Below are 20,361 nucleotides of genomic sequence, written 5' to 3' on the forward strand. Positions count from 1 at the left end.
AGACGTTAATGGTTTTTTTCACTCAGGAACTCTGTGCTTCCAGCAGGTAACTGTCAACAGGCTGGGCATGAAATGAGGCTCGGACTACGACGCAGTACTTGGAAGTGATAACAATACAACGTTTTGTTACTGTCCGGTAAACTGTTCATATTAATTCAGTGGATTTTGTAATGCTGCTCGCTCGAGAGATTATGAACTCGGGACACGGTAAGCTCGCGCTTGTTTAGGCAAAACACACCTCTTTATCAGAGTTTCAGTTTTGACACCTTTGGCTTTGTTGTCGTGAAATGTCACGTAGCCAGTGGTTTACAAAGATTGTTTTTCACAAACGACTTCGTTGTTATTTCGTAAAGCAAACCATTTCAATCAGGGGTTTCACAAGAGTGAATGTTGAAATGTAAAAGCGAGAGTTGTTTTGAGACAATTAACGTTTGCTAACTAGCTAGCTACTAGTAACTAGCTAAGTTAACTAGTCATTAGGTTTAGCTGCATCCAAAACTAAACTAGGGAGTTTGCTGCGGCTTTGTTTCACCCATAGTTAAACGCTAGCGAGCTACTGTTAGCTGTCAAAGCTAGCAGTGTATGCATAGTTTATTGAACATAAGCTTACTAATCGATTAAACATTGCCCGTGTTTCCTTATAGTTCATAACATAAGCAGGAAGTTGCTTTCGTATGTTTTAAACTGTTCTTTGAAGCAACTAAAAAGCCAGATGGGTAACGTTAGTAGCTAGTTATACTGTTGTGGCCAGCATTTATCTCAAATGCAGACTATGGGCAAATTGGAATACATCTTTGGAAACATTTCTCACCTGGGCAAATGTTTGAGTGATGACATGATGAAAACCACATAGTTAGACAACTTTTGACTAAAGGATTTGTGTGGCAAGTCCAACGTGACATTAAGTTAGTGTGTGTGTTGTGCAATTGCACACGTTTGATGTACAAACATCTATATGACCATTGTTGAATTGTTCTCTTTAGCAGATCATTGAACACTATGGACATGTGAGAGTTGACTCTACATGAATGCAGATGCTGAGACAATGCTGGATTGAATGGCACTGAGGATACGAGGTAAGCACTTTGCCAGTAAATTTAAACTGATCATTGATCCATTCTCTGTGACACAACTGACCTTTGAGAGAGAGAGGGAAAAGAAAATAACAGATAAGGATAAAGAGAGACACTGATTTCTGTAACACACAGCCTTTATTCTATTGGAAAAGATTGAGATTGCAGCGGCAGTCAAGGATAGGTTCTAGGCGAACCATAGTAAGACACACAGGGCTTGTGGTAATGGCTGGAGCAGAATGAGTGCAATGGTATCAAGTATGTGTTTGATGGCATTCCATTCGCTCCTTTCCAGCCATTATTATGAGCCGTCCTCCCCTCAGCAGCCTCCACAGATCTGTATGTCTCTTTTCAGCCCAAACAAATACAAGGAAATAAACGTCATCACTGACATTCTCTGCTGCTGAGACGAGGGCAAAATGCCCTCTGCTGTTTATTATTTTTGAGCAGACTGAGGTATTTGTTAGGTACCTTGAAATAGATTTGACTAATTGGCCAAGGGAAAAGTAAATGGCTGTCTGTGGCTGTCATTCAGCACCGTGATAAAATAAACACGTCAAATAAACAAGTCCTGTGAAATGATTATTCAACCGTTTTCCTGAAACAAATGTATCCCAAGAAAGACTCAACAGTTTGGGTTTAGCAACCTTTTGCACTTGTTGTAGGCCTAGGCTTGTTTATTTCATATACAACAATTATTATTTTTTTCCCCAGGGTGTTTTCCATAGGCCTATATGTAAGGGCTTATCTGTTTGTGCTCTTGATCATATGTTTGTACTATTGATCATTATGTGATGTCCTGATAGTGTGTGCGAAACCTGCTTAATGATCCACTGTTGGTTGCACCCTTTTTACACTGCCCTCTAGCATGAGTCATTTCAAGGGGCCTCCTCATGTGTACTCAATACGATATTGTATGTGCTAGGCAAGCTACCGTTAGGCAAATTCTGGAATCAAATTCTACTAATTCCGGCTCTACATCTTTTACTTCACTCTCGCAACACATCACCTAGCCTAACACTAAGGCTATTAATAGAATTGCTGTGTGTTTTAGTCAAAAGCACTTTTCCCACATCTGAAAACGTCATCGGCACAAGAGACATGGCCTTGAGTAGTGTGAAATCCTCTGGATTTGTGTGTCGGGTTAGAGTTAGAACATGTGAAAGCGAGAGAATGGATAGAGTGCCTTAAGCACCTGTTTAAGACTCACTAAGCTTAGCCTAATTTGTGTAGCAGGTGCATCAGAAAGAGAAGTCACACCTGTCCATCAACAGCAAAACAGGAGGCATAGTGAAATGGATGTCTGTTATACAGTAGAAAGGGAAATCAAAGCAAGCCTTCAGTTCCTGTCAGGCAAAAGCTGCCGTGAAACAAATCTGTTTGATTTTCCTCAGGTAGTCGTGGCGACTGTTCACTTTGACCACATTGGCACATGTGGTCGTGAGGTCGAAGTCTTAGAAGGTCTCATGTTAATTTTAGGCCAGATAGTGAGCCCCTACATAACAAGTTAGCAGAAAGCTAACTGATTTGAGTACAGGCTGAAATGTTTTTTTTTTTTTCAACCCGAACACCCCATGCTTGTTGTTTAACTTTGGCGACTGATGACGGATCTCCATCTATCCTGTTTTGCAATGTCATAGAACAGGTGTGTGTAGGCTGTTCTCTTCACAGTGCAGAGGCCTCCCTGTAGATTGCTGGTAATGCCACACTGTGTTATTGTGCGTTTTCCCAGTCGTCAGACTGGGACAATGTGCTGCTTATCACAGTTTTATGCCGGGCCTACGGATTACACTCTGTTGACTCAGAACCTGTTCATGGCTTTGCCCCTGACTCACTACTTGGCCATCTGGCCACCTAAATATTTCCAAGATGTTGGTCTATTTTTATACTCGGGCTCATTTCTCCTCCTGCATCAGTCACCAAATTAACATTCCTACCATTTTAGGTAATGGCTCTTTATAGTGCAGAGCACTGAGTTGTTGACTCAACTGTACTGTTGTCTTGTTGCGTCATGGTCCACGTCACACATTAGCCGTTCAGAGGTCGTAACAGGTGTGGCAGAAAGCTGAGCAATTGTGGAGGAACTTTCCCTATTACACTAAGGCAGAGGAGAAACTCACCACATTGCCCTGCCACAGCTGATCAAGTCCAACAGGCTCTTCTTATCAACCCGAGCATGTCTATGCAAATGCAGGTCAACGCTGGTGACGATTAACTCCACGGAATGGCATTGTTGTTGGTTCTGATCTCAACAGGTTTGACTTGGATTAAGGCAGGAGGGCACAATGGTTCAATAAACAGGCTTTTCTTTTAGCCTTGTTACCCATTTCCCTACTAGTCATGAAATGCACTCTCTTATCAGATCAGACAGACATTTGTAGCATTAGGTGCTTGGGCTAACTGAACCTTCTTCTGAAGTGCAACCCGAAACAAATTGTGCAAATCAATCCCCCTTATCAGTTTGTCTTTTATGAGGAAAAATACTTATCGATGTTTCGCAATGACTCATCGTTGTTGTGATTTGTGCTCTATGGAATGTGCTCTATGGAATGTGTTTTATGCAGAGCCTCATGTGAGAGAAAGAGGCAGAAGTGCCAGTGCTTGAGTAATCTGTTTTGAAATATGCTTGATGCTAGTTGTCGGCCGTTTCTATCACCATTATTCTGTTCTTGGCAAGACCGACATTCTTCCCGGGAGACTGGGCTTTTTTTTTTTACCTTTATTTAACTAGGCAAGTCAGTTAAGAACAAATTCTTATTTTCAATGACGGCCTAGGAACAGTGGGTTAACTGCCTTGTTCAGGGGCAGCACGACAGATTTGTACCTTGTCAGCTCGGGGATTCGAACTTGCAACCTTTCAGTTACTAGCCCAGCGGTTACTAGCCCTTTCGGTTACTAGCCCAACGCTCTAGCCCAATGCTCTAACCACTAGGCTACCCTGCCACTAGGCTACCCAGACACGGTCTGGTACATTGACAGAGACAGTGATCAACATTTCTCTAAAACTCAGGCAGCTTCTGGTGAACAACAGGGATTTATAGTCCTATTCATTTATTGAGAGGTGGTGAATAGTTGCACAGTTAGGCCCGCTGTTCTCACACGGGGCACCAAGAGCAGCACATCAGTGCAATGTTGAATTGACTTCTTTTCCTAGACCATGTGCTCTGTGTATAATAGCAAAGTTAACCAGCATATTGTTGTTGAGAGCAATGCGGCGGAGGCAGCAGCAGAGTTAGGAGACGAGCAAACAGCCATTGCCTTATTAGTCTAAGAAAAGTGAGGAGAGAGGAAAATGTTCCCACATCTAGTGGAAAGCCTTCCCAGTAGAGTGGAGGCTGTTATAGCAGCAAAGGGGGACCAACTCTGTATTAATGCCCATGATTTTGTTTGACGAGCAGGTGTCACATACTTTTGGTCATGTAGTGTATGTCTAGCTACAGAAATAAGACAGATCCTGCTTGTTTTGCCTGTTTGAGTGTTTGTTTAATAGCCTACTGATTCCGTGAGCACCGAGCCTCACGCAACCACATGTCAGATAAACAATTTCACAAATTTGGCTGTTTTTAATATTTGCTGTAATAAAGGCTTTGCACTTGTTTTCCGTTAAACAGCCTCTCTGGTGTTTACACTGTTCCTAATTGTCAGAGAAATTATATTTATTATAATAATAATAATAATAATAATAATAGCCTAATAACCCTCCTTTTTCTTGATCTCCTTTGTATTATTATTATTACTATTATGATCATTATAAGTAGGCTAATGTCATTATCATTAGTATAGCATCCTTGTATAACCACCATTGAGCTGTAACTTACTTTAGTTCTTTATTTCAATACTTACAGTGCATTTGGAAAGTATTCAGACCCCTTGACTTTTTCCATGATTTGTTAAGTTACAGTCTTATTCTAAAATGGATTCATTTGTTTTTTTCCCCTCTTCAATCTACACAATATTCCATAATGACAAAGCAAAAACAGGTTTTTAGACATTTTTGCAAATGTATTAAAATTAAAAAAGGATCACGTTTACATAAATATTCACACCCTTTTCTTTGAGACGTGAAATTGAGCTCAGGTGCATCCTGTTTCCATTGATCATACTTTGTGTTTCCAGAACTTCATTGGAGTCCACCTGTGGTAAATTCAATTGATTGGACATGATTTGGAAAGACACACACTCGTCTATGTAAGGTCCCACAGTTTGTTATAACCAATTTATTCATGTGACTGTGATACACTATATGTCAGGCCCTATTGGTCACGTGCATGCGATGCATTCATGTGTCACGTGAAGTGAGCGAGGGTTGAATAGGGAATGTTTTTACTAAACAAATGACGGATTTCAGTAACAGTCAAAAATGGCTGTAATTATGTTGCAGCTTCAGCAACATGGACAGCGAGATTAACACTGATGTTCTGTGGTGGTCGCTGCAACAGGGAGGAGAGAGAGAGACAACGGGTGCTAGTCACAGTCACTTGCTTTCATTTAAAAAAAATGTACACAAGGCAGCAAGTCTGAGCCTGACCTGGCACAATCAAATCAATTGCGGTCGGACTCCCATTAGCCTTCTGTGTGTCTTAATTTCTTTTGCAAACCGTGCGCTTTAAGCATCAGACAATCTCAGTGGATATAGTTGATTTGATTAAAACACGTCTATATACATCAACTGAAGACACCTGGCCGAGACTTCCAATCACAGCGGATCACATTGTCCGTTCTGTTAACAGGCCCCTCCAACACCAATGAATATTATTTCAATATGGCAGCTATTAATTTTGTCTTCATAGCTCAGTGATTCCTCGTACAAGAGCTCTCAGGAGTCTTTTTCCCAGGTCTCTGAAGACAGTTGTTTGTGCAGACAGGGTCAATGCCCTCGAATTTCCCTCAGAAATAATGACCATTACAGAAACATGTCAACCTGTTAGCTATGAGCGATAACGGAGGTGGGTCAGGCATAGTCTCTGTACCTAGCAACAGGCCCGTCCATCATCCCCTACCTCCAGGATACAATTACTTGTTTACCAGGAGAAACAGCGCTGATACAAGGAGGGTGGGAGGGAAATAAATATAGACAGAGTATAAATGATACTTCCCAAGCCAATGTCTGTCGCTTTTAAAAATGGAGATGGCGAGGCAAGCTGTGATTAGTTGCGTCAGGCCTTGAGTTCTGGTTCTGAGATGAAAGCAGACAGAAATAGAGATGTGTCATCTAGAGGTCGACCGACTAATCGGAATCGGAATGGCCGATTAATTAGGGCCGATTTCAAGTTTTCATAAAAATCGGTATTTTTGGCCACCGATTTGCCGAATATTCTTTTTATAATAATGTTTTATTTTTATTGATTTTTTTATTTAAAAAATGTTTTGTATTTTTTATTTTATTTATATATATATATTTAAAAAAAAATGTTTTTATTATTTTTATTAATTATTATTTTATATATATTTTACACCTTTATTTAACTAGGCAAGTCAGATTAAGAACACATTCTTATTTTCAATGACGGCCTAGGAACGGGGGTTAACTGCCTTGTTCAGGGGGGATTCGTTTTTGCAACCTTCCAGTTACTAGTCCAACGCTCTAACCACCTGCCTTACATTTCACTCCACGAGGAGCCTGCATGGCAGGCTGACTACCTGTTACGCGAGGGCAGCAAGAAGCCAAGGTAAGTTGCTAGCTAGCATTAAACTTATAAAAAACGATCAGTCTGAACATAATCACTAGTTAACTACACATGGTTGATGATATTACTAGTTTATCTAACGTGTCCTGCGTTGCATATAATCGATGCGGTGCCTGTTAATTTCTCATCCAATCACAGCCTACTTCGACAAACGGGTGATGATTTAACAAGCGCATTTGCGAAAAAAGCACTGTCGCTGCACCAATGTACCTAACCATAAACATCAATGCCTTTCTTTAAAATCAATACACAAGTATATATTTTTAAACCTGCATATTTAGTTAATATTGCCTGCTAACATGAATTTGTGTCACTTCTCTTGCGTTCCGTGCAAGCAGTCAGGGTATATACAGCAGTTTGGGCCGCCTGGCTCATTGCAAACTGTGTGAAGTCCATTTATTCTTAACAAAGGCCCTAATTAATTTGCCAGAATTGTACATAATTATGACATAACATTGAAGGTTGTGCAATGTAACAGGAATATTTAGACTTAGGGATGCCACCCGTTAGATAAAATACGGAACGGTTCCGTATTTCACTGAAATAATAAACGTTTCGTTTTCGAAATGATAGTTTCCGGATTCGACCATATTAATGACCAAAGGCTCGTATTTCTGTGTGTTATGTTATAATTAAGACTATGATTTGATATTTGATAGAGCAGTCTGACTGAGCGATGGTAGGCAGCAGCATGCTCGTAAGCATTCATTCAAACAGCACCTTCGTGCGTTTTGCCAGCAGCTCTTCGCAATTCTTCAAGCATTGCGCTGTTTATGGCTTCAAGCCTATCAGCCCCTGAGATTAGGCTGGTGTAACCCATGTGAAATGGCTAGCTAGTTAGTGGGTGCGCGCTAATAGCGTTTCAAACGTCACTCGCTCTGAGACTTGGGAGTGGTTGTTCCCCTTGCTCTACATGGGTAACGCTGCTTCGAGGGTAGCTGTTGGCGATGTGTTCCTGGTTCGAGCTCAGGTTGGAGCGAGAAGGACGGAAGCTATACTGTTACACAGGCAATACTAAAGTGCCTATAAGAACATCCAATAGTCAAAGGTATATGAAATACAAATCGTATAGAGAGAAATAGTCCTATAATTCCTATAATAACTACAACCTAAAACTTCTTACCTGGGAATATTGAAGACTCATGTTAAAAGGAACCACCAGCTTTCATATGTTCTCATGTTCTGAACAAGGAACTTAGACCTTAGCTTTTTTACATGGCACATAATGCACTTTTACTTTCTTCTCCAACACTTTGTTTTTGCATTATTTAAACCAAATTGAACATGTTTCATTATTTATTTGAGGCTAAATTGATAGTATGTATGTATTATATTAAGTTAAAATAAGTGTTCATTCAGTATTGTTGTAATTGTCATTATTACAAATAAATAAATACAAAAATTGGCCGAATAATCGGTATCGGCTTTTTTCCCTCGATCCTCCAACAATCGGTATCGGCGGTGAAAAATCACAATCGGTCGACCTCTAGTCTCATCCCAGAAAGCCGAAGCACAGACAGATGAACTGTCATTTTGGACCCGAGCTGTGCTATTCCAGATCCTCCAGTACACGAGGCCGCTACCTAAGTGATTAGTCATGGATGTTTCTTGGCAGCTCAGTCCATTTCAGACCACATTAGTCACTTTCACTATTGATCAAAGTGCCAGAGTTCATCCTTAACAGTCAGCTTAGAAATGCCTAGCCCCTTTGGTTTCTGTTATATACAATGTTATTAGCAGTGCAGTATCACAAACTATTGATTGTTCTTCCATGTTGGTTTGTTCCTCATTTTCTACAGTCTGTCTAGCTAGGTATCAGTTCTTCAGCACTGTTGTGTGCTGTAGCGTACGGTTGCCTTGGCAGTTGGCTGTTGTGGAACTGTGTCGAAGTGGCAGGAAAACCAAATTACTCCAGACAGATAAGCCAGTTAGGCTTTCACTCTCTTAGGTGTCTGTCCTTGTTTGCACACTTTCACTTGTATGTGACTGTGCGTTCATGTGCTTGTGTATCTGGATGACTGAGTGTGTCCGTTAGCCAAGGGGGAGACAAAGTTGGAAGGATTAGAGTCAGTGTTGGTGAACACTGCAGCAGTAGACGGCTGGACAGAAAGGCCAAGAAGATCATCAAGGACCGCAGCCTCCCGAGCCTCGGCCTGTTCACTCCGCTACCATCTAGAGGACGGAGACGGGACAGGTGCATCAAAGCTCGGACCGCGAGACTGATAAAAGCTGTTTATCTCCAGGACATCCGACTGTTAAACAGTCAACACTAGCCGGCCTCCGCCCAGTACCCTGCCCTGAACCTTACTCTGTCACTAGTCGGCTACTACCCGGTACTTTACCCTGTACCTTAGAGACAGCTGCCCTATGTACATAGTTATTGAACACTGGTCACTTTAATAATGTTTACATACTGTTTTACCAACTTCATATGTGTATATACTGTATTCTAGTCAATGATCATTATATGTAACTACTGCTGTACACATATTTTCTATTCAGATAATGTCCATACTCGGAGGCTCCACGCTGACTTTTTTTTTTTTACACGGATCACGTATGCCTCACGAAATACATCCACAGGTACACCTCCAATTGACTAAAATGATGTCAAGTAGCCTATCAGAAGTTTCTAAAGCCATGACATAATTTTCTGGAATTTTCCAAGCTGTTTAAAGGCACAGTCAAGTGTGTATGTAAACTTCTGACCCACTGGAATTGTGGTACAGTGAATTGTAAGTTAAATAATCTGTCTGTAAACAATTGTTGGAAAAATGACTTGTCATGCACAAAGTAGATGTCCTAACCGACTTGCCAAAACTATAGTTTGTTAATAAGAAATTTGTGGAGTGGTTGAAAAATAAGTTTTAATGACTCCAGCCAGTGTATGTGAACTTCTGACTTCGACCGTATGTACGTATAGATTGCATTTCAATTATTGTTACAGTAATTAAAATATTTAAAAAATGGTGTACTTGTTGGACATTTTACTGCATTGCTAGGAGCTCGTAGCATAAGCATTTTGCTGCACCCGCTATAACATCTGCTAAACTGTTTACACGACCAATAAACTTTGGTTTGATTTGAGATGGATGCCCTTAAATCTTAGACGAGGACTACTGCCGGAGCTGCTCATTTAACTCCCCTAAACATAACAAGGCTTCTTATCACAGCCAGAAAGCTAGAAAACTCCTAGGTTTTCTTGACGTAGGCTAGTTGATAATGATCAACTTCAGTAGGTTTTCCTATGTAATACCTGGTATAACATCTGGTGTCTGCATCCACAGCCAATTAGACACCAATCTGAGTTTTCCACCTCATCAGAATCAAGTTGTTTTGGAATCAGTTTCAGTTAGCATCTGAGTAACAGACGTATCAAAATGTGTTTTATAACACTCAGGGAGTGATTCGTCCAAGAGTTGTAAAATATACTGCTCAAAAAAATAAAGGGAACACTTAAACAACACATCCTATATCTGAATGAAATAAATAATCTTATTAAATACTTTTTTTTTCTTTACATAGTTGAATGTGCTGACAACAAAATCTCACAAAAAGAATCAATGGAAATCCAATTTATCAACCCATGGAGGTCTGGATTTGGAGTCACACTCAAAATTAAAGTGGAAAACCACACTACAGGCTGATCCAACTTTGATGTAATGTCCTTAAAACAAGTCAAAATGAGGCTCAGTAGTGTGTGTGGCCTCCCCGTGCCTGTATGACCTCCCTACAACGCCTGGGCATGTTCCTGATGAGGTGGCAGATGGTCTCCTGAGGGATCTCCTCCCAAACCTGGACTAAAGCATCCGCCAACTACTTGACAGTCTGTGGTGCAACGTGGCGTTGGTGGATGGAGCGAGACATGATGTCCCAGATGTGCTCAATTGGATTCAGGTCTGGGGAACGGGCGGGCCAGTCCATAGCATCAATGCCTTCCTCTTGCAGGAACTGCTGACACACTCCAGCCACATGAGGTCTAGCATTGTCTTGCATTAGGAGGAACCCAGGGCCAACCGCACCAGCATATGGTCTCACAAGGGGTCTGAGGATCTCATCTCGGTACCTAATGGCAGTCAGGCTACCTCTGGCGAGCCCATGGAGGGCTGTGCGGCCCCCCCAAAGAAATGCCACCCCACACCATGACTGACCCACCGCCAAACCGGTCATGCTGGAGGATGTTGCAGGCAGCAGAACGTTCTCCACGGCGTCTCCAGACTCTGTCACGTCTGTCACGTGCTCAGTGTGAACCTGCTTTCATCTGTGAAGAGCACAGGGTGCCAGTGGCGAATTTGCCAATCTTGGTGTTCTCTGGCAAATGCCAAACGTCCTGCACGGTGTTGGGCTGTAAGCAGAACCCCCACCTGTGGACGTCGGGCCCTCATACCACCCTCATGGAGTCTGTTTCTGACCGTTTGAACAGACACATGCACATTTGTGGCCTGCTGGAGGTCATTTTGCAGGGCTCTGGCAGTGCTCCTCCTTGCACAAAGGCGGAGGTAGCGGTCCTGCTGCTGGGTTGTTGCCCTCCTACGGCCTCCTCCACGTCTCCTGATGTACTGGCCTGTCTCCTGGTAGCGCCTCCATGCTCTGGACACTACGCTGACAGACACAGCAAACCTTCTTGCCACAGCTCGCATTGATGTGCCATCCTGGATGAGCTGCACTACCTGAGCCACTTGTGTGGTTGTAGACTCCGTCTCATGCTACCACTAGAGTGAAAGCACCGCCAGCATTCAAAAGTGACCAAAACATCAGCCAGGAAGCATAGGAACTGAGAAGTGGTCTGTGGTCCCCACCTGCAGAACCACTCCTTTATTGGGGGTGTCTTGCTAATTGCCTATAATTTCCACCTGTTGTCTATTCCATTTGCACAACAGCATGTGAAATTTATTGTCAATCAGTGTTGCTTCCTAAGTGGACAGTTTGATTTCAAAGAAGTGTGATTGACTTGGAGTTATATTGTGTTGTTGAAGTGTTCTCTTTATTTTTTTGAGCAGTGTACATTGTTTTACCGTGCCTAAACCAGTAAATCCAGTCAGTTTTATAGGAATGTCTGATGAAGTTCATATTGTTCCACTTGGTTTTTATATTGTTGGATTTGAAACATGTCCACCTTTAATTTATTGCCTTTTGTCAACAGTGTCAGAAAAACGTTGTACCCATAAACTGTTGTACAGTACCACTTTTCAGTGCGTAGGTCCCACCCTGGTACAGCAATTAAAACTGCTCCAAGTTTCTAAGTGGAAACGAAGCTCCCATATCACAATAATTAGCCTAGACTATGTAGACCATGCCCCCTCAAACGAGAACTGCAATTGTTATGTCTGGAATTATTGCTTTAGTTCAAACGAGCTCACCTGTGGGTGGCCTTTTTGTGTTTAATAACAACAGCGTGAACTCTTGAACCCTTGGTTCAACTTGGTAGTCAGTAGCAGACCCAAATGGCTCTGGGTGTCGGCTCAGCCATAGGGAGAAGAAATTAACATTGTAGCCGTAATGGCTGACTGTGCCAACAGCCAAAGTTGTCTAGCTGCGTCGGCCATGTAACCAGAGCAGTGGAACAAGATCCCTGTGTGTCGGGCAGCGTAGCCGTTCTGTCGCTGTCAAGGCCGTGTAGCTCATTCAAAGATAATGAGGGCCTGTTTAGGAAGTTGAGTGGTGGTTAAGTGAGGAGTGCATTATTTAACATGGACGGCATGAGGGGTCAATGAACCGATATAGCTCACATTGATTCAGCCTAAAGTGTGCATGTTAAATCCTTTCCCCTCTACTGGGGCCATGGAATTCTGTAAGTGACTTAGAATGGGAACCCTGATTGTCATTCTCTTTAATTTAATCAACTACATTTTTATTTGTCACATGCGTCGACTATAGCAGGTGTAGACCTTACTGTGAAATGCTTAGTTACGAGCCCTTAACTCTATTTCTTGAACTGCATTGTTGCTTAAGAAAATATTTACTAACTAAAGTAAAGTAAAAAATGAAATAAAAAGTAACACAATAAAATAACGAGGCTATATACAGGGGGTACCGATACCGAGTCTGTGTGGGGGTACAGGTTATTCGAGGTAATTTGTACATGTATGTAGGGGTAAAGTGACTATGCATAGATAATAAACAGAGAGTAGCAGCATTATAAAAACAAAGGGGGAGGGTGTCAATGTAAATAGTCCGGGTGGCCATTTCATTAATTGTTCAGCAGTCTTATGGCTTGGTGGTAGAAGCTGTTAAGGAGCCTTTTGGACCAAGACCTGGTGCTCCGGTACCGCTTGCCGTGCGGTAGCAGAGAGAACAGTCTATGACTTGGGTGACTGGAGTCTTTGACAATTTTTTTGGGGCCTTCTTCTGACACCGCCTAGTACAGTTGAATTCGGAAGTTTACATACACGTTAGCCAAATACATTTAAACTCAGTTTTTCACAATTCCTGACATTTAATCCTAGTAAGAATTCCCTGTCTTAGGTCAGTTAGGATCACCACTTTATTTTAAGAATGTGAAATGTCAGAATAATAGAGAGAATTATTTATTTCAGCTTTTATGTCTTTCATCACATTCCCAGTGGGTCAGAAGTTTACATACACTCAATTAGTATTTGGTAGCATTGCCTTTCAAATGGTTTAACTTGGGTAAGATGTTTCAGGTAGCCTTCCACAAGCTTCCCACAATAAGTTGGGTGAATTTTGGCCCATTCTGCCTGACAGAGATGGTGTAACTGAGTCAGGTTTGTAGGCCTCCTTGCTCGCACACACTTTTTCCAGCTCTGCCCACAGGTTTTCAATACGATTGAGGTCAGGGCTTTGTGATGGCCACTCCAATACCTTGACTTTGTTGTCCTTAAGCCATTTTGCCACAACTTTGGAAGTATGCTTGGGGTCATTGTCCATTTGGAAGACCCATTTGCGACCAAGCTTTAACTTCCTGACTGATGTCTTGAAATGTTGCTGCAATATATCCACATAATTTTCCTGCCTCATGATGCCATCTATTTTGAAGTGCACCAGTCCCTCTTGCAGCAAAGCACCCCCACAACATGATGCTGCCGCCCCCGTGCTTCATGGTTGGGATGATGTTCTTCGTCTTGCAAGCCTCCCCCTTTTTCCTCCAAACATAACGATGGTCGTTATGGCCAAACCGTTGTATTTTTGTTTCATCAGACCAGAGGACATTTCTCCAAAAAGTACGATCTTTGTCCCCATGTGCAGTTGCAAACCGTAGTCTAGCTTTTTTATGGCGGTTTTGGAGCAGTGGCTTCTTCCTTGCTGAGCGGCTTTTCAGGTTATGTTGATATATGACTCGTTTTACTGTGGATATAGATACTTTTGTACCTGTTTCCTCCAGCATTTTCACAAGGTCCTTTGCTGCTGTTCTGGGATTGATTTGCACTTTTCGCACCAAAGTACGTTCATTTCTGGGAGACAGAACGTGTCTCCTTCCTGAGCGGTATGACGGCTGCGTGGTCCCATGGTGTTTATACTTGCAATACTATTGAGTATTTCTGAGGTCTTGGCTGATTTCATTTGATTTTCCCATGATGTCAAGTAAAGAGGCACTGAGTTTGAAGGTAGGCCTTGAAATGCATCCACAGGTACACCTCCAATTGACTCAAATGATGTCAATTAACCTATCAGAAGCTTCTAAATCCATGACGTTTTCTGGAATTTTCCAAGCTGTTTTAAAGTCAACTTAGTGTATGTAAACTTCTGACCCACTGGAAATGTGATACAATGAATTATAAGTGAAATAATCTGTCTGTAAACATTTGTTGGAAAAATTAAGTGTCATGCACAAAGTAGATGTCCTAACCGACTTGCCAAAACTATAGTTTGTTAACAAGAAATTGATAAAGTGGTTGAAAAACGAGTTTTAATGGCGCCAAGTGTATGTAAACTTCTGACTTCAACTGTAGGTATTACAGACTCGGTCAGGGAGAGGTTGAAAGTGTCAGTGAAGACACTTGCCAGTTGGTCTGCGCATGCTCTGAGTACACGTCCTGGTAAACTGTCTGGCCCCGCGGCCTTGTGAATGTTGACCTGTTTAAAGGTCTTGCTATGGAGAGCGTGATCACACCGTCATCCGGAACAGCTGATGCTCTCATGCATGCTTCAGTATTGCTTGCCTCGAAGCGAGCATAAAAGGCATTTAGGCCGTCTGGTAGGCTTTATTACTTACATATTGAAACCATTGGCTTGCTATAGAAATGTACTGCCCTATAAAATCTTCTTTTTTTTTTTTGGCCCGTTTTGTTTTTCGCTCAAAATAGAACAAATATATATATTTTTTTTTACATAAAAAATATTACATTGTCGAATTCCCTTTTAATGTCTGGATTCTGTGAATCCCTCTGCGTTTTCCACAATGTGGATTTTTATAGGGCCCTAGAAATAGTCTGTTGAATTCACCTGCAACCTTTATCTTTACCTTGAGACACAGACTTCAGATCTATGTTGTGTTCGTACATATCCAACATTACTAGATACACTGTGGACTTGGGATGCCAGCGATACGGATGTTTTGTAAGATGCATGTGGCGGGACAAGCCAAGAGCATTTCTTTGGGGTTGTTAACCTCGAGTGACAGCTTGTTTTATATTAGCATATGGTCAGGGTCGTCACGAAGGACCAGTGAACCGTACTGGAGGCCGCTGGCGAGTGAGAAGAGAAGGGACATGGAGGACCACCCTCTAGCTCTCTCTCTCTGCCTGCCTCTGATGCTCTGCCTCTCTCTGTCTCTCTCTCTGTGTCTCTGTCTCGCTGATGGGCACGTCATGAGCACTCTCTTTGCCTCTCATAAGTTCTCACATCTGGCATCCTGCACTAGGCTAAGTGTCCTAAGTCTTAGTGGGCATTGGTGCTCTGGTTCTCTGCTGCCAGTGACTGGAACGAATTGCAAAAATTGCTGAAGCTAGAGACTTACATTTCCCTCACTAACTTTAAACATCAGCTATCTGAGCAGCTAACCGATTTGCTGCAGCTATACATAGTCCATCTGTAAATAGCCCACCCAATCGACCTACCTCATCCCCATATTGTTTTTATTTACTTTGCTGCTCTTTTGCACACCAGTATCACTACTTACACACTATCATCTGCTCATCATCATCTGCTCATCTATCACTCCAGTGTTAATCTGCTAAATTGTAATTACTTTGCTACTATGGCCTATTTATTGCCATACCTCCTCATGCCATTTGCACACACTGTATATAGACTTTTTTATTTTTTCTCTATTGTGTTGACTGTACGCTTGTTTATTCCATGTAACTCTGTGGTGTTGTTTCTGTCGCACTGCTTTGCTTTATTTTGGCCAGGTCGCAGTTGTAAATGAGAACTTGTTCTCAACTAGCCTACCTGGTTAAATAAAGGTGAAATTAAAAAAAGTATACTGGGCATGGCGTCACATACTGTACCCATGCCAGCCAGTCCCTTTCTCACTGAAAAGAACAACTGAACCACAACAATACCAGAAATGTTGTTTGGAATGTATTGGAAATCTATTGAACCTTTTTATCTGTGTAATAATGTAGCCATTTGGCAAGAAATAGGCTACTGTTACGTAAGTAGCAGCTCAGACATACCGTTAGGCCTGCAGCATGTTTGTTAATGCCTTTGGGCTTTTGTATAGACCAGTGGGTAGGTCCTATATAGTGTGCTCAGTAGTGAATGTACGGTACAGTATCGGGCCTGGGGGAGAAGTATCAGGCCCTAACCCGGACCTTTCCTGTTTAAAGAGAGCATGAGAGAACTTCTCTAAACATCAGGTCCGTTTACATAATTTTTTTTATATAGACTTCTAACTATTCTGGGTAACTGAGCACGCTCCCCAATCAAGCCCTGGCCCAGAGCATTGCCCCTGGCAGCAGTGACACAGCTTTTCCCTGGAAGATGCCTCAGGAACACAGTCGGCTCCTTGTTTACGAGTGTCTCTTTGAATTGGTAGTTAGTGAGGCTTGAAGAAACTTCCTGCAAGACTGCTATACCCCCACCCCCACACCACCACCACTACTGCATCCTCATTCCAAAAATACTGTTTTAAGCCTGTGCACATGCACTCTTGAAGTGGTATTTTCAGTATGATGGAGTTCTGACTGCATTGACAGGCTGCCCTGTGGCGATCCTGTCTCATTGACTGGGGTATTTTTACCCAGCCTGTTAGCCCTGGCCTGTGCATCAGAAAACACGCACACTGGTTTTAAATTGGCTTGTGTGTCAAAACTCTCCCTCTCTTTCTCGCTTTCACTCTCACACAAACATGTTTATTCATGCACACTAGTACAACACACTTACTGGTAAACACAACATATGCGAACAGTCAGGCCTCCAGCTCTCTGATCCTCTCATCTAGTGTTCTCTGTGGAGACACACACACACACACACACACACATACAGCCAGGCCTAAAGCAGGCAGCCAATGGCAGGTGTTTTAGCGTCTGTGTGGCAGTGTGTGTGGGAATTGTCAGGTGGTCTCGAGTTCTCTAAAAGTGTCAACAACAATGTCCTTAGCATGTGGGTGGTAGAGCAGCTTGTGTTCTGTCCCCTGTATTTACTGGCCGACGCTGTCATCAGTTGTTGTTTTTTTTTTTTTTTTTTTTTTAAGCAGTGTCCTAGTTTAATAGCTGGCTGTGCTCAAGCATTAGTCAATGAGGCTTTCGCTTTTAGAGAAGTACAATCCAGAGAAATGGAGTTGGAACACCTCTCTGAGTGTCTTAACATACACGGCTCCGCTTGACAAGTGAACACTGGCACACAGGTTGTACTCTCACTATCAAACACTTCGTATAAGGCAATGAATGTCAAATCAAATTGTATTTGTCACATGCGCCGAATACAACAGGATACCTTACAGTGAAATGCTTACTTACAAGCCCTTAACCAACAATGCAGTTTTAAGAAAATCCCCCAAAAAGTAAGGGAGAATAATAACAGATAATTAAAGAGCAACAGTAAATAACAATAGTGGGGATATATACAGGGGGTACTGGTACAGAGTCAATGTGCGGGGGCACCTGTGTCGAGTTAATTATGTACATGTAGGTAGAGTTATTAAAGTGGCTATGCATAGATAATAACAGAGTAGCAGCAGCGTGGGGGGCTTTGACAATTTCTTTGGGCCTTCCTCTGACGCCTGGTATAGAGGTCCTGGATGGCAGGAAGCTTGGCCCCGGTGACGTACTGGGCCGTACCCACTACCTTCTGTAGTGCCTTGCTGTCGGAGGCCGAGCAGTTGCCATACCAGGCAGTGATGCAACCCGTCAATGTGCTCTTGATGGTGCAGCTGAAAAACCTTTTGAAGATCTGAGGACCCATCTTTTCAGTCTCCTGAGGGGGAATAGGCTTTGTCGTGCCCTCTTTACGACTGTCTTGGTGTGTTTTGACCATTCTAGTTGTTGGTGATGTGGACACCAAGGATCTTGATGCTCTCAACCTGCTCCACTACAGCCCCGTTGATGAGAATGGGGGTGTGCTAAGTCCTCCTTTTCCTGTAGTCCTCAATCATCTCCTTTGTCTTGATCCCATTGAGAGAGAAGTTGTTGTCCTGGCACCACATGGTCAGGTCTCTGACCTCCTCCCTATAGGCTGTCTCATCGTTGTCGGTCATCGGGCCTACCCCTATTGTGTCATCAGCTAACTTAATGATGGTGTTGGAGTCGTGCCTGGCCATCCAGTCATGAGTGAACAGGGAGTACAGGAGAGCATGCAACCCTGAGGGGCCCCGGTGTTGAGGATCAGCGTGGGAGATGTGTTGTTACCTACCCTTACCACCTGGGGGCTGCCTGTCAGGAAGTCCAGGATCCATTTGCAGAGGGAGGTGTTTAGTCCCAGAGTCCTTAGCTTAGTGATGAGCTTTGAGGGCACTATGATGTTGAGCGCTGAGCTGTAGTCAATGAATATCATTCTCACATAAGTGTTCCTTTTGTCCAAGTGGGAAATGGCAGTGTGGAGTGCAGTAGAGATTGTATCATCTGTGGATCTGTTGGGGTGGTATGCAAATAAGAGTGGTTCTAGGGTTTCTGGGATGATAGTGTTGATGTGAGCCATGACTAGCCTTTTAAAGCACTTCATGGCTACAGAGGTGAGTGCTACGGGTCGGTAGTCATTTAGGCAGGTTACCTTAGTGTTCTTAGGCACAGGGACTATGGTGGTCTGCTTGAAACATGTTGGTATTACAGACTCGGACAGGGAGAGGTTGAAAATATGACTTTTAGGCTACTTCTTTAGTGCTATCAGGAGTAGGGTGAAGGGGAGCGTAAGCTGATCCTAGGTCTCTGCCAACTTCTACCCAGAGCGTAGAAGGTTTCTATACTCCCCTTACTATAGCAAAAGACAGACAATTGATAGCCATGACCTCATTTCACTGCCCGGCATTTCTCTCTATCCTTGCCCCGCTAGTTTGACCACAGCAAGTCTGTTGGGTGAGGGAGGCTTGCTAGACTAAGATTGTCCCGACTCCAGACAGTGGTCAGGTGTAAGCACACTCATGGGCCTTTCTATCTTCCTTTACCTCACCTGTCTACTCCCCCTCTTCTTTCTCTCCTCTCTCTCCCTTCAACATCCTTCACTATGCGCTCTTTCTCTCTTCGTTTCCCTACCTCCAATCCTGTCCTCCCTCTCTCTCCCAGGTTCTCACCTTGTACTTCAAGAAGACACACGCGTTGCTATCAGCTCAGTCAGTGTTAGCTAAGCTCCAGCACACTGCGCTGCTTACACCTATTCAGCCCGCCGCCCCTCTCTCCCGTAATCCCCTCTTTAATATCCCCTGCCTGTGCTCTGTGTCAATGGCATTAGCACAAAGGCATTTTCATACCCGACAGACTCGCACCCACCATTTCAATATAATTGGAAAAATTATTACGCCACATGCTTTTATTCTACATTCTATCTCCCCCCTGGTTGTAGAGGCCCGTCTCGCAGTTTATTGCGAATTTGCTGTGTATTACATCATGTAAGGACACAAAAGCATCACTGAGAGCGATTCACAGGGGGAGAGAGCTACAAACATGTTTTTACTTCCCATTTCCTCGTTTCAACACCTTTAGGTAGTGTTATCTTAAATACCCTGGTAAATTGCCTTTTCAAAGGCGGCAGCAACAGGAATTGTTCACGACACATGGGGAGAGGATGCTTTCACCATTCACCAATAACCAGAGGCTTTGGCTTTGTGTTGGGTTGTGTGGGTTGTCATTGCTTTGGGGGTTTCAGTAAGTGACTCAGCAGGTAGTTGCTGTGTTAGCAAAGAGAGGGAGAGGTTGAATAAGTAAAGAGGGATGGTAGTGTGGGGGGATTATTGCTAATCCCTGCCTAAGAAACATGGGCTGGGATTACACAATCTCTCCAACAGGCCCTGGAAGGAAGGAAAGTTAAGATATGTAGGCTTTATCGTTTTATGTGTGTCTCAAGCAAGTTTGGTTGGTGAGCTACAGTATCCATCGGTCCCTTTGGGATTGGTAATGGAAGGTAGGTTTGACTCAAAGAACACTCAAGCGCTTTGCTTTGGCCAGTAGTGTCTTCCTCTGAGTTGCATATAGATTTCAATTCATTTTAATACATTTCTCAGCATATCCTTGAGCCCTAGGATCTTGAGGACAACCGCCAAGCTCCTG

General features: G+C 43.0%; 1 protein-coding gene across 3 annotated transcripts in view; it reads left to right on the forward strand.

The window, feature by feature from the left end:
- Positions 1-20,361, forward strand: part of LOC115208601 (testis-expressed protein 2) — a 54,431-nt gene continuing 34,070 nt past the window's right edge. Inside the window, exons 1-2 of one of the 3 annotated variants that reach the window (XM_029776789.1) lie at positions 1-207; positions 984-1,076. The gene's annotated coding sequence lies outside the window, so the exon portion shown is untranslated. The remainder of the gene's footprint in view (positions 208-983; positions 1,077-20,361) is intronic. The other 2 variants (XM_029776787.1, XM_029776788.1) reach the window with 2 other exon arrangements.

The sequence above is a fragment of the Salmo trutta genome, chromosome 14 (genome assembly GCF_901001165.1).
Source record: "Salmo trutta chromosome 14, fSalTru1.1, whole genome shotgun sequence".
Taxonomy (NCBI): Eukaryota; Metazoa; Chordata; class Actinopteri; order Salmoniformes; family Salmonidae; genus Salmo; species Salmo trutta.